Genomic DNA, 11,899 nt, shown 5'->3' with positions numbered 1-11,899 from the left:
TCGAGTCTCCAAACCCTTTCCAAATACTTTGACCTAAAATTACAAAAGCCAGCACTCACTGGGATAACATCACAAATTTATTGAATCTTTGTGCCATATTCTTTATGAATACACACATGTATGTTACTTATCTAATGTATAGTAAAAGTGTTTTATCAGATCACCTAATATCAGTCAATAGTACAGCCATGATAATGAATTTCTCAAAGGTAGAGCATGCATAATAATGTTTAAGATGAAACATGAATCCAATTACTGGCCTATATCACTACACATCAGAAAACTGACCAATAGCAGTAGTGTATTTCAAAGTCACATATGAGTTGTGCCTTCCTGTTGATTTAACACAGTGACATTTGTAAAATAACAGCGTTTCTCTGATTAATGGTCTCCTTCCTTCACTTATCACTTCCCATCTCTGTCATCAGCTGCCAGACAAAAAATGCCTTAGTGACTGAAACCATTAGGAGCATCAATCTGTGAAACTTCGTATTGACACTTTTGTCTGCTGGACCCTAATTACAAAGAAAAATGGGAAGCTGTCAGGGCCGTTTTTGAAATTCAAAGCGCAGCACTGCCAGATAGCATAGCATCAGATCCTCTGCAGTGTACCGCGATACAGTGCGATTGACCTTCAGCTTGAAACTGCCCCTTCCCAGTCCCTGTCGCACATCGTTAGCACAGAAGCACTCTCAGAGACGGATAACTTTAGCCAGCTGCGAGCTTTATGCAAATTCAGCTCAAACCACCACTAAGAGAAATAATCCATGTTTTATGTTGTCATAAATCATTCTCTTTACTTTAAATGTGTCAATCAATCCCTGGGCTTTCAATGCCATGGATGTAGATGCATTTTAGAACTGAATATTATGTCTGGATGAAGCTGTTTTTTTTTTTTCCTTCAGATAATTCAATAATTGGAGGTAGATACGGTTCCATCAGTCCAGGAGCGTGCAGCCTGTGAGGGGGCAGCCATGTGTCGCTTCTCCTCTCCGCCCGCACGGTTACACATCTTCAAAACGAACCCCCGGATGGGAGGCGAACGCACCTCCAGGATGGGAAGCAAAAGTCAGTGCTTTTTAAGTACACACCGTCTGAGTCACTGCGCCTCGTCTTCCGTACTTCAAAGTGAGATGCTCACCATCCAACCCTGAGGTAATATCTTCTAGTGTCCCTGTGTTCCAGGAAGAAAGGGGGGTGGGGGGGGGGGGGGGGGGGGGGGGGGGGGCTTTTCAGTTCCACTAATGGAGCAGGGGGCAGCTGAGAGCTCTGCCAATTACACCTCCACAAGCAGGCTTTTGTGACTGGACTCCGGCAAGCCACTCCTATACGGCTGGACTTCAGGGGGTTTGTTTTAGCAATCTGACTGTCTCTCACAGAAAGGCAGTACAACAATGCATTATGGGAAAGCCCATATGAAATATGCACCTAATCATGTATGGCACAATAGATATTTCTTGAAATTTCTTGAAAAAGACCAAAAAAAAAAAAACAGATCAGCAGTAGTTGGGGACAACAGCTTTGATGCTGTTACACTGACGAATAGCAATTTTGAGCTATATGTTTGCTCGGTTCAAAAACATGCTGTTTCACCATTTCTCACATGCTTTCTCTCATGCAGTCTCTTATACGCAGCCCCCCCCCCCCCCCCCCACTCAGGTATTGTTTCAGGTCTGTTGAGCACCTTCACTGAAGCCCTCAGTTTGAGGCGCAGCAGATTCAGTTTGGTGAGGAGCGGAGGAAAACGCTGGCCTGATCAAAGCGCCTCATCTTTCCCAGAGTCTTTATTACTGTGCAGCGAAGTGTAATGTGGTCATGATGTACCTCAGCTCAGCATGCGGAAGGAAAGGGAGGTTACTGGTTATATGCTTCACCAGATGATATATTTAATTTTCTATCTATGTGACACATCTTCCCATGCAGATAAGAACACATAAGAAGTGAACTGCAAGTGAATTGCGGTCTTGCAACCGTGCAGCATAACATAGATTATTTAAAAAGAGCCTCTGAAATGAATCTGCAGATCAACAAGAGCAGCTATCTCCAATAACAATCAGCCGTTTAAGAGCCAGGACGCACAAAACACCCGAAGGGCCTGTACTTCTTGTGCATGCCACCAGACTCCTGTCTCAGACCTTACATATTATAACAGGGCCTCAGCCAAAATGAAAAAAATAAAAATAAATTGGGCTCACCTGGATTCCCCTGGCAACCTACATCATAACAAATCATTATGGTCACATTTAATGAACAAACCTTTCCGGAGACATCATTAAAACTGTGTGTGAGATGTGCTGTCAGCTCAGCGTTTGGAGCCTGACTTATTACTTGCAGCTACCACCACCACCTGGCTTCTTGCTTTTGTCACAGGGATCTTCAGAGGGGCACTGCAAGTTCTGGGAAAGCTCTGTATTTCACCAAAGGTACACAAAGACAACAAATCACCACTGAATCTTGGATTCAGCACTCATGGATGGTGTGTGTTTTTTTTTTTTTTATAGAATGAAGCCCACGCCTTTGACTAAATTTGTTCATTCTAGTGATGACCTTAGAGGCGGAGCTCAGATTGGAGGGATATGCATTCACACTCGCATCCTGCTTCGTCCTCCCTTCACCTGGGCTCCACAGAGCCTCCCTGTCTGTGTCCATCAGCGTCTCTCCTTCTCCCTTGATGACTCCCGCCTTTGATCTCTCCAGCAAGTCTCCCCTCCTCGCTCCCTGCCGATCTGACAGGCATGTGGAACGTCCTCCACACCTGGCTGCTGTTTCTCTCTCCGTCGCCGCAGCCTGGCCTGCCTGTTTGTTGATGTTGCCATCCTCCTCGCATAACTAGTTACGCTCCAGCGGAGCTTCGTACACCCACCCAGACAGCAGGCCTTTATTAATCTCAGACTGGTAAAGAGGCTAAAATCAGCTCTAATGGGGGCCCTGCAATTTTCCACCTTCATCCTCAGCCTCTCAGAAGCTGCAGCTACACTGTTTTATGCATCAGACGTGCCTTTCAGTTGCTGTGCAGTTGCTAATTGTAACAATTATTAGCCTAAATTTAGAGGTTTGTTGCAACTCAAAAGCTTTTCCGAGTAATGACAATGCCAGGACAGATGTAGAGCTTCCAGGAGTCCACATGCACATACGAAGAAAATGCTTTCCAGATATGATTAAATAGATCTGTTTTCATCTATTAAATACAATCCGTAACTGCATACACCTTGCATTAGCGTAAAGAAATTACAGCACATTTTCTATCATTTTCCTATTACACTAAATAATTGAATGTCCACTGTTGCCTCGGTGCTATTTTTACCGATAATCTATCACCTATTATGTAGCTATTACATCTAAAACATTTCAAGCACTGCTGTTAAGCTACTCTTACTCACTCCCTAAGAAACATTTACACTGGACTAGATGTCCTCGGGTCTCCTGGGTATTTGTTGACTTTTCAGCCACCTCAGTGAGTGTAGTGCTGTGTGAATCCCCCAGTCGGGACAGTTTCCTGACATCACCCCAAGGGAATTTTACTGCCCATTTAACCTGCTGTTTTTCGGCAAGTCTCAAGAAACCCCCCCCCCCCCCCCCCCCCCCCCCGGGCTTCTGTTATGGTTTCGCATGTGTTATGTGTTAAGGGTAAGCAAACAGAATGGTTTTCTTGAAATAAACAGTCTGATACCTGTCACATTGGATGGTACACACTGTACCTCAGCAGCTAAAATTGTAGATTGTAGATGTACGTTGTACATTTATTAATATTTACTTGCATGCCTGAACATTAGTAAGACACGAATTGTTGAACTTAGTCAGCAACCTTGTCAGCATGATGAATCTTGAAATTAACTTTTTTTTTTATATATCATAAACAAATCTACATCTTAAGTGCTGGCACTCTTTTACCTCTGTGTTCAGTAGATATAAGATTCCGTACAATCAAAGCATAAAGGTTGCTGCAAATGATGTGGAACAGCGGTACTTGTATTTGTCACACAAAGGCATCGCACCTGGCCGCCGACGGAGGCCTCCATTTGGACACCAAAAAACAGGGAAAAGAAAGGGGAGATGATATGAAGGAGGGATTCTGTGAACAGCTGATGCAGAAAGGAAGTGGTGAGTGGGATTTCTATACTTGTTGAGGGGACCGGTTAATTGCATAGGGATTGTCTGAAAATTCACTCCTGAATCTTCATTTGGAACTTCAATTATCTACAATAATACAATTAAACTGCTTATATTGAATTTAGAAAATGAATTTAATTAGATCTCTAAGATCTTACAAGCCATTAAGATTACTTTCACTTTAGTATCTGTGTGCAGAATGCTTCTTTAGGACTTACTTTCACCTACAAACCAAATTGAGGATGATATGAAGAAGTGCTATCTGCAGCTACACACTGCTGAAGAACTCTCGTTCAGAATGCTCTAGGTGATCTGTAGTGCTGCGCACTTCAGATACCAGCTGCAAGGTCAAAGATACATATGCCTCCAGTAGCAAAATATAGCAACATCATCATGATCTGAAAGCAAACTGCACCTTAGAGCTAAGTGGTAACAATCAACAAGACAGGACTCAAGTAAACTTTATAATCAAAAGATAAATCACTGGAGTGTCACTTTATCCAAACAGTGTATAAGAACCCCTACCCCTTTGCTAAGGGAACATCCATATGAATTTAAAACATACATTTAAATGGAAAAATACATATATTTATGAATTTGGATATGAATATAAAAAAAACAAGACCTGCAATCCACACAGAATTTGCTCCCTACGTCAGGGCTGTTTGATGTGCCAGATCGGTACTAACGAGCACAAAATCATCTCCGCATACATTAACAAGAAGAGACATTTTCTACGGAAAGCCCTCACAATTTCCCATTACTACCCTTAGAGAGAAACTGAACCCACACAGACACCATATCAGCACATGTTTAAAAGAAAAATGTTTACATCTCACATAAATATTAAATTTCAAAAGTAAACTGTAGCAAGGGAATGTGGGCATATCGGGTTAACATTAATTTCAATGCATCGTAATAAATTCACATTCCAAAACTCAGCCTAAGAACTCACCCAATGGTTTACTCAAACAGGGATTGCTGGTCAGAATATTACACTGAAGAATCAAAGCATAAGACGAAGAAAGCTGCTTCTGAGCTCTGGGATTTGCCAACAATGGGTTTTATTAAACTACCTCATCCCTGCATTCACTCCCTATTTCCCCATTTTAAGCATGTGAAAAAATGAAAACAGGTTCAGCCACTATTTAGATTAATTCCTCAAATCATGAATGTAATTGCCCTGGTGAATCTGTGCAGAATGAAAACAAAATTAACATGTACATGAAGATGGAAGCAGTGACCAGCAGCCACCATTACCATTTAATAGTTACAGAGAAAGTGGGGGGGGGCTCATCGGCTCCAAATAAAGCTGCTCTGGCCCCTGACACGAGAGGTGAAGCAAGGCCCGGGGCCACCCTTCATTACAGTACATTATTTTCATTTAGCAGATGCTCTTATCCAATGCGACTTATGCAGGTTACAATTTTATAATACAGGTTATAATACAACCCGATATTTACAGAGGAAATTCTGGGTTAAGTACCGTGCCCAAGGGTGCCCCAGTGGGGAATCAAACCAGCAACCTTTCGGTTACGAGCTCTGTTACTTAGCACTATGCTACACTCTGGTCCCTTTTGTGACAACATGCTACCTGCAAATATGAATCCTTATCGCTTGTTTCCATATGCCAATCATTAGAGAAGACGCAGGTGTAATATACTGTTTGATGACATTACCGTTTCACTCTGAAGATTTACGAACCCCAAACTCAACGTTTGTGGTAATCTTTGAATAGTGACAGAATCAAAACAAATACGCAAATCACTACATTAACTATCACGTTGTCATCGGACCGTGAGACATTACATCCGCAAGAAATGTTCCTAACGAAGGTCAATTAAGGTTGATTAATCTAAACACAACAAAATAACATAATTTGCATGTCTACCTACGAGCATCTGGCACAAATTAAATGATTACAACCCACTCGGATAAAAATTTCTAGATTTTGCCCACCTACAACGAAACAATTGCATTTGTCAAAGAGGTGAACAGCATGAAGCAGCATTGCTATCATTTTTTTTTTACTTTTTGAGATAGGGATGACTGGTTACACTTCTGTCATATTTTGGCATTAGTGATATATGACTAGAGAAAAGACCAAAACCCTCTGACATCAGGATATGCAGAAGCAATGTCTGGCTGTGTCAGACATTCACCCTCCTACATCGGGATGCCAGATACAACACTACCTGCACATAGAATTCAGTCCACTAAGCCTGTTATATGAAGTGAGAGAAGCTCATCTACACTTTTCAAAACACAGCAGGTGAGTGAGGTTAGGGGTAAAGGCCAGAAATAATGAGACTCCCCAGGAGACCATGGATTACAATGCAACAGTTCCACACGTACGCTGCGCATACTTGGTCTGATTCCAGTTGCTCCTGACCGCAACGGCTGGGAGGAGGGCAGAGAGATGAAGTTCTGCCACTCTGGAAATTCTGCGTTAATGAACAATTAAATGAGGACCGGCAGTCGGAGACACTTAGGCCTCCACGCACAGCAGGCCTTGTCCTCTGAAGTCCTCGTCATCCCTCTGAGCTCCAGCAAGACGGCTTTCCGCTCTCGAGTCGACCGGGGGCCTCTGCCCCAACGCGGCCCGGTTCAGACATCTGCTACGGGCGAGCTCTGCTGTGCTCACTGTGGGATGCTGCCACGCTGTCTCTGTCATGAGACACGGCCCTCAGTGCCCCGGAAACAGGATGTCTGAACAAATACATCCGCCCCTGTTTGCGTTTGGTACTGACAATTTTTTAATGAACAGAATTATTCTGATGAACTGATGCCTTAGTGTTATCTTTAGTCATCATTAGTTTCCAGGTGTCTCTAGACTGTCTTTTCTCAGGGTCTGGGAATAATTTTCCCAAGTTTTTCCCCAACTGTCTTGGATTTTCTGTTTTTTGATTACCTCTGGAAAATGCACTGCATTGTATGTAGACCACTTTGTGACAATCTCAATTGTCAAAAAGCACTATAACAAATAAAATCTGATTGATTGATTGATTGATTATATGGCTTGACTAATAAAATTGTGTTTCCCAGTCTTGGTGCTGAGGACCCGCTGTGTGCTGGGTTTTGTTCTGTAAATTGTTCTGTAAGTTCTGAGTAAGTTTTAAGTCAATACAGGTGTGAATTTTTCACCTCATCAGAGCCGTCTGCATTAAGTCCTGTGCAATAAGCTTCTGTGCTATAAAAGGACAGAAATAAAAGTACGGCTCACCCTATACACATATGAACTCCTTTTCACTTTTTTCAATAAAATTTTTTCCAATAAAAATGCACTTCTCACTCCCATCTCAATGCGTTGGATGCCACACAGTTTCCAGACTGCCACGAAATAAGAAAGCACAGTCTGTCAATTGTTAGGACGGGCTAGTGCTCAAGCTCCCTGTCATACTACAGTTTGATTTCTGCAATCTTTGAATGGCTCTTCCATGGATCAAAAATGTCAGATATATTTTTGCTTTTACACCTTATTGTTACTGTTTCAAATAATGCTACAGATGTTTTTTTCCTGCTCAACCCACTATAAAACTAGCGGTGTTATGTGACAAAATCCTCCTGTCCTTTATTAGTCATCACACAGAGGTCAGCAGATTAAAGCTGTAGATGGCTGCTTTTTATTTTCAACACTGTTTTTAGACACTTAATATTGTCTGATGGGGTATTTGTAACTCTTCCTACATCTGGATGAGTTTATATTTGGAGAAAGCCAATGGAAGCCTTCATCCCACCTGCTCCTGTTAAACATGGTGGTGGACCTGCTATGGTATGAGCAGCCATCTCGTGGCTCTGTATAGTAAAATTATGGCCAAGGAATATGAAGACACTTTAGAAAAACATTGTTTCCTCAAAATGTTCCCACATTCCATGATAATAATTTCCCCATAAATGATCAAGAGTGGTCAGAATACCAAGGGTCTTCATAAATCTCTTGAACTGGGGACCTTCCTTCTTGAAGAATCTAGACCAATCACAATTGTACATAAACCAATGATGAGGAGGTAATTATGCCAATAAAAGGCCACACTGACTTAAATAAACATACCATAAAAAATAAAAAAGCTGATTCTGAAATACAAATAAAGCAAGTGCCCATCTTTGAAACTTGTAACAATAAGTCTTTCACGAGATATTGATTCACAGGACTTATTGTAAACAATATCTTTTTAAACTTCACGCATTGTATGGTACTTTCATACAATACTGTTTTTCTGCACAATATTTTCTCTATTAAGTGTGTTTGCCTAAAACGACTTGTGCCGTCCTTTCACAATGTAACCGATTGGGTGAGAAATCACAGGAGACCACCTGTGGACAGGTAACGGGCTGTCAAACCACAGAAAAAGCCACAGTGCATTTTGCTACCATGAAACCTAAAGATGTAAAATGAATGAAAAACTCTATGAGGCAATGGCAGCCAACTTGGCATAGCATGCTATTAACAACAGGTTTTGCAGAGAGTCAGGACAAGAATAGCTAAAACACAACAACCATGTAATGAGCTTTTGATGATCCTAGTCATTGATCCTGACTGCAAAAGCCTTCTTATCTTTTGCTAGCTGTGTACCTAAACCTGTGGTAATGCACTATTTGACCTCACAAGTGACCTATTTTGTTAAAATGAAGGAAGAATGCCTAGTCTGAGTTGACCATAATTGCTCCTCACTTAACCTATACCACCTGAAGTTGGATTAAGATTTAAAGATACACACCCAATTTATGTATGACAAAAGACTGTAAACCTTGTGAGCTATCATGCCAGTGTAAAGATCGCAGGCTTTTCTAGCCACATCCAATTATATTGTAGTCTCCTCTAGGGGGCAGCACTTTAATGACCATAACAACCGGGATATTACATTACACCACTGCTATTTAGACAACACTCTTATCCAGAATGACTTACATAGATTAGATTTTTTTTTACATGTTATCCATTTATACAGCTGCCTTGGTAAATATCTATATTTACAGAGGCAACTGTGGCTTAAGTACCTTGCCAAAGGGTACAACAGCAGTGCCCCCAGCGGGGAATTAAACCAGCAACCTTTCAGTTACGAGTCCTTCTTCTTACCACTATGCTACACCACCACCCCAAAGAAATAAGCAAAGAAATACAACAGTCGTAAATTAATGGGTTTCGTGGGATTTAATTCAACCAGAACAATTCAAATGTTTTTGTTGCAAAAAAACATTGACAGGTGTGGATGATCCTGTGCAAAACCAAAGCAAACTGACAGCAAAGAGAAAATGGCAATTGACCCCACATGTCCCCACAAGTCCGGCTTGCCTATCTATTTTTGGCAGCTCACTGCATCGAACCCCTCAAGTGCGTGTCCTTTGGAACAATCACAGTCACTCTTATCTGAAGGTGATAACGTACCTCACAAGCATTTTGACTGGCAGCGTGAAGTGCGCTTGATGTTTTACAGAAAACATTTTAAAAATGGAGGAATGAATATATCTTATTTGTTTGTGTATGGCTGGTGACACAAAAAGGAGAAAAGGATGAGAAAAGGATGAGAAAAGGATGTTTTCCTGTCCTCAGGATGTGCAGGCCAGAGTCTGCCCTATGCCCAACAGCTGTGTTTTTATTCAATATGATTCAATATGAATATTTCATTCCCACCCCCGGTACCTGATGCTTGTACTACTTCTATTTCTTGCTTCTTATTTATCTACTTGTATTATTGCCATGAAGTATGGTATATTATGTGATTTATTGTCATTGTACATGATTAATGGTGCAAGTGCATGTTTCACTTGTATCTGGGGTAGGGAATGGGGTGGGATGAGCAGGAAAGAGTCTGTGTGTGGGGGTGTGTCTGTGTGTGTGTGTGTGTGTGTGTGTGTGTGTGTGCTGTGCTTTTCACAATTAAATGAATTTCTGTGCACATTACAACAATGAACAGATTTAACAGGAGTTGGATTCAATGTGGTCTAGGTAAAGATATTTATCAGGTTGAGTTTGCCTGGACCTTCAGATGTGTCTGAAATGAGGAGACCAAAATTCCACTGAGGGTTCCATGCTCTCTGGTGGATTGCTAATGTCCTTCACACATTCACAGATTTCTCTCCATCATATGCTGTTTTCCTGCACTTAACTCATGCCAGCTTAATTATGAATGTTTTCTGTCCAAATTTCTGAAAGAATACAGGCCAATTACATAAATAAAAAAAAACATACAGGCATGGTAGAGCAGTTACTCTCAAACTAATGTGTGTTCCTCTAGTGAAGACCCATATTGCACTCCATCCATGACTTAGTGGGATTTTGTAGCTTACACTCTTTATTGTGCAAGTGTACATGTATTCAGTGTCAATTCACTCATGGAAAAGGAACACTGACAAACATGAATAAACCAATATAGCACAGAAAATTCAATATGTACAGTTTGACTTGAAAGACACTACGTGGTTTATTTTATTTAAACTTTTATTAAAAATTTCCTTTAGTTTTAACAAGGGGGATTTCTATTTTATGTACACTCAGTTTTGAAGCAGCTTTTTCGGTAAACAGCTTGGAAACAGGTGTGAGGCAGAAAATAAGAGACTGCAGGACACTAAACAAAACCCTCAGGAGCCTTCCAGAGACGTGCTGAAAACAGCAGGTACCGGGGCCGGTGAAATGGTTGGGCATAATGTCAGGAAACTTCAATCAGCTCTCTCCTCAAAAAAACTTCACCCCCAAGTTCACATAGGACCTCACTTACCGCGGTGAGTGAAGACTCAATAAAAGCTACAGGAATGCAACCAAGAACATTCTTGTGTAAATAAGGCTGATGATTCAATGACAGCCTATTATTCCAACATTTCCAGGTCTCCACACCGCAAGCTTGTAGTAATGCATTTAGAATATTACACAATGGCTACACCTCATTAATATTCATGATACACCAAACCGGACACCGCTGGGAAAGGCAATTTCGCCTGTATTGCTCTCCCCAGGGACAATCTATTACACTGGTCACAACTCAGTGCGTCACCTGTTATTTGTCTAGTTCTGCCAGAGAAAGCATCTTCCTCGTTTGCATGTTGAAAATGCATTGTAGCGATTAAGCGAATCAATAAGCATTTGTCCTTACCTGACTCATAAATAAATGCAAATTTTACTTGCATTTACAGACTAGAGACACATGTATTCAATTAATTCTGGGTTTTGCTCAACTCGCCTATTCACTTTTGTGAAGAAAATAGTAGCACTTACATGGGAACAAGTGTAATAAAAAATGAACAATGTCATCAGGCAAGGCTCCCACTGACTCTTTTCCATCCTTAACCTGGTGCAGCCAAGACAGATTGGACAGCCTTTTTGCACTGTGCTGAGAGATGAGCTCGTAATTGACCCATATTGTTCTGATGATTACGAATATGAGCTGACTTACTCATGAGGACATGAATTAGGATTTATTCAGATGCACATTCACTTCTGTATGTATTTTAAAAAAATAAATAAAATAAAGTCCACCTGATCCTGATCAAAGGGCATTTTAATAGCTCATATTCAAATATGTGTCTGTGTTACTCTGACACTTCCCGAAATGTAGCACAGGCATAGCAGTCAGGCTAGTGCATTTCTTCTGACTGTGGAGGACACAGACCTTAGGCTTAGCTTTCAGGCAAAGCAACAGTTTGGGATTCATAAAGCACAGAAGGAATTCTCAGAGTGGTGGCAGTATAGCATAGTGGTTAAGGAGCTGGACTTGTAACCAAAAGGTTGCTGGTTTGATTCCCCCGCGGGGGCACTACCACTGTACTCTTGGGCAAGGTATTTAACCCACAATTG

Source organism: Megalops cyprinoides, chromosome 11 (assembly GCF_013368585.1).
Source record: "Megalops cyprinoides isolate fMegCyp1 chromosome 11, fMegCyp1.pri, whole genome shotgun sequence".
NCBI classification, from domain to species: Eukaryota; Metazoa; Chordata; class Actinopteri; order Elopiformes; family Megalopidae; genus Megalops; species Megalops cyprinoides.
Note: the sequence above shows the minus strand (reverse complement) of the source record.